This window comes from Mastigoproctus giganteus, chromosome 8 (genome assembly GCF_048544385.1).
Source record: "Mastigoproctus giganteus isolate SK-2022 chromosome 8, ASM4854438v1, whole genome shotgun sequence".
NCBI lineage: Eukaryota > Metazoa > Arthropoda > Arachnida > Uropygi > Thelyphonidae > Mastigoproctus > Mastigoproctus giganteus.
Window position 1 is genome coordinate 525,557 of NC_143582.1, and position 3,839 is coordinate 529,395.

The 3,839-nt window shown below is 33.8% G+C and overlaps 1 long non-coding RNA gene across 2 annotated transcripts; it reads right to left on the minus strand.

The window, feature by feature from the left end:
• Positions 1-514: 514 nt before the first annotated feature.
• LOC150081186 (uncharacterized) lies at positions 515-2,997 on the minus strand. 2 transcript variants are annotated; one of them, XR_016547274.1, is made up of 6 exons: positions 2,831-2,997; positions 1,663-1,830; positions 1,393-1,552; positions 1,154-1,310; positions 879-1,001; positions 515-614 (listed from the first exon to the last, which is right to left on the minus strand). It is a non-coding gene; the product is annotated as an uncharacterized LOC150081186 (long non-coding RNA). The 2 variants fall into 2 exon arrangements; XR_016547273.1 differs by lacking the exon at positions 1,663-1,830.
• Between the last annotated feature and the right edge of the window lie 842 nt (positions 2,998-3,839).

Sequence of the window (3,839 nt, forward strand, 5' to 3'; positions counted from 1 at the left end):
TTCACATTCAAAATAAATAGTTTTCCAAGGTCGATTTGACATAAGAAAAAAAAGAGTTATCATTATTCAAATGAAGACAAAGTTCATAGAAATAATAACTATCACTGTATTCTTTGGCACTTTTAAACATCTGATGATTCATCTCTTTTTCAGTTGATTGGCAAGTCGATGCGTGGAGACCTATATAACCAGAGAATAGCTATAAATATTTCTATAGTGAATTCACAATTTCACTAAAATTAATTTCTAAAGAGCTAAGCTTTAAAACTGGCATTTGTAAAAAAAAATAAATAATTTTATAATGGTATGATTTGTAATAATTGTTCTTTTGCAAAAATTACTGTCGATTTTAGTCGAAAGACTCGTTTTTTTTTTTGTTTTTTTTTAGAATTAAAAAGATTTTGACGATTTGAGAATATTAATTTATTCATAAGATAAGATACAGATGTTTGTGTTAGACAAAAAAAAATTACAATCAATTTTTATATTCTTTTTAAATTATTTATTTTTCATTGGTCTAGTATGAAAAATGAGTAGATCTTTTGCTCTGGAGAAATAATTTCATCTTTCATCTTCACATCGATTTAGAAGAAATTCAGGTCAGTTATTAATATCTATAAAAAAAGTTTACAATATTAGGTTTTTTAAAATACTTTCAAAAAAATTATAACCTGTAAAAAAATACATAAGACGAATTACATGATAAAGACATGTCAACTCACTGAACGGTGAGTAGATCGATTTTACAGAGTTATTTGGATAAAAACTATAATTTGGATCTGATTTGCAGTTATCTAAAAAACGTTTTAATCAGCAAAAAAAATTTTTTTTGAAGTAATAAATTTGAAAATTCAAAATAATGAACAATCCATATTTACCTGAAATTCGTTCTTCGGAAGTACATGGTAGTAATGATTCATTGACCGGTGAGTAGATCTGCTTATTTGAAGAAGGAGCATTAGGATTTTTCAGATAATGGTCTATAAGATACTTGCAATTATCTAAAATAAAAAAAAAAAAATAATGAACAAAATGAACATTTTGTTCATTATGAAATGAACTAATACTGAAATGTTCATTATGAAATGAACTAATGAACAAAAATTTGTCCGAACTGTTTTAAAATATTTAAAAAAAAAATAATAATTTTTACCTGGAATTTGTATAAATTGAAACTTTTTCTGAAGGTTTTCCGATGGCAATCCTTTCACATAAGTGCAGCTGTTGAAACATTGCATAAATCTCTTTTTTGAATCGGTGAAATAGTGTGGTTGTTCAGGTTGATAACGATTCTTTACTAGATCCCATCCCTAAATGAAAGCACAAAATGAAAATCTAATATTAATAGTATCAAATTAGTTAATTTGAATGGTTAATGGAAAGTTAACTTACGAATACGTCACTATCGTGTTTATTCCAATCGTTGTTTTTCTTGTGGTAGTAATGTGAAGTGTAAAAATTAGATTGTCCCAATCTTCCATTTTTAGCAATTTAGGATGCGTTCTCTGAAAGAGCACTGCAAAAAGGAACTGGACAAATATCGCCGTCGGATCTATAACAAAAAAATATACAATCGTCCTCGTATCAAAAAAATAAAAATTGTACATTTCAATGTATTATTTAAATACTGTAATTTATTTTTTTTACAAAATCCATTTTTACCTGAATTTTGTTTGTTTACTAGAAACTATTTTTCGTTCTGATAAACATCATAAGACGGAGTACACGATAATGACATTTCCGAATTTGACAATAAGTACATTGGCATTAGAGGGGGGTTACAGTTTCGAATTCTCATCTGGTAATTTTCTATAAGATGCTTGCAATTCTCTAAAATAAAAAAAAAATAGATGAGTCCCTTGGTTTTAATTTTTAATCTCAGAAAAAAGGACTATATTAGTTTTAGATGCATATCCTGAACTGGTAAAAATGTGCGGAAATAAATTATAAAAAAAAAAACTCACCTGGAATTTGTATAAATTGAAACTTTGTACTATGAGCATTCACCGATGGTAATTTTTTCACATAACATCTGTACAAAGCGTTCCTAAATCTCTTTCTTATAGGAGAAGTATGTGGGTGGGGATGCCGGAAACTTGGCTCTACAGACTAAACATGTGGTTTCACCACTTCAAGCCTCCAATAAGCAAAGTGGTGGTACTGCACAGGTTGATGAGAGCCAGCTACCACCTAATGAAATGGAATTGTTGCATCCATCCTTCGATCGGTTCCCCTTTGCGACGATTAGTTTAGCGATTGAAATACAGCCATTACAGGAATACGGATAAAACAAAAGTATCTTAGAGGGAATGATGGATGGGGAAAGAAGAAGAGGAACACCAAGGAAAAGGTATGTAACACAATTTAAGGAAAATAGAACAATAAATTCTTAAGAGGAACAAAATCTTAACAGAAATAACGACGAAGGCTCAACAGAGTACAATCCAAGCAATAGCTGCTGCTGAGCTTCGAATCACGAGACTGAGGCAACTGAAGAAATACCTCAGCAACGCTTAGAGAGCACTAACTCGAATTAAAGCTGAAAATGTATTGTGTTAACGAACATAACTAGAATAAAGAATTTTCTCAGAGCGCGAGATAGTAAAAGAAAGAAGGCACAAAGTGGAGAAAAAAATGTCCGACGTCTGGGTCGACAGCTCTGCCACGTCACCAGCAGGACGCAAAGATGGCTGCCACATCCTCAGTAAGTTCTATGAGGAATTCAGCGACGAAAACCAGATATCACGCGATCATAGCAATGGTATGTTACGAACTATGCGCACTTCATATTTTCGTGTATTTATAAACTAAAAGAAAGAGAAATTCATACCTGGCCGCCTCTCAGAAAGATTTCCTTTCTCCGCGACTTGCATTCCAGTGACCACTGCTAGTACGAGCGAACCGCGCTGCAGCCTCATCTACTGCGCAGTTACAGAGTTCTTCCCCAGGTCGTTGTTTTCCATCCAATCACACGGCGAGAAGCTGCTGTGACGTGGCGTCGTTTGGAGGCAGAGCAACAACTGTTTTGTGAACTGTCCTTGCTGCAAAATTAAGCACATTAGTCTATTGAAGAAAGTATACGTCCGCAAATAATATAGTTCCGTTAAAAGTGCGTAACATTCAGATTTAAAATTCTGTTTTAATCGCAAATTAATTATTTCGTATAACTAGATCGTAGATAGCAAAAGATACACTAGGACAATTCGGGAAAAAACTGTAAGAAGAGGAGGGTAAAGATATGGAATGAAGAAATAGCTAAAGCAGTACAAGATAAATACAGGCAGTTCTCGCTTTAAGAGTTTCCGGCTTAACGATTTTTTTTCTTTTTCCAAAGTATCGACAAAATCGAAAATATTAATTGCAAAAAATGAATGTTAAGCATTCAAAAATACTGCATTTCAAACCACGCGCGTAGCTTTACAAACAGTGTACCCCGCTTTACGATATTAATCCGTTGTCATCGTAAATCAGTGTCTGCAATTCTGCCCAGACACGATAGGAGGAAGTATATGATGAGAGCCTTGTCGATCAATTCGGCCCTGGAAAGATTGTGCAAGGCTCAAGGGGTAGAATTTTTTTCAGCCTGGACTGTACTTGTTAACAGGAGAGATTGCTTCTACAGGGATGGGATACACTTAATGGTGCAAGAATATTTGCTGATGCTATCGAGGCGGTGTTAGGTGGGTCGGAAAACTGCTAGCTTGGGGGGAGACAAAGACCAATAGATTGACAGTAGCCACTGGCAGAGGTGAAAGAGATTCTTGCACTGCTTCTATTAGAATGAGCACAAGCCTGAAAAACAAGATGCAGGATATTTCAGAGACTGCTGGGAGCCATTG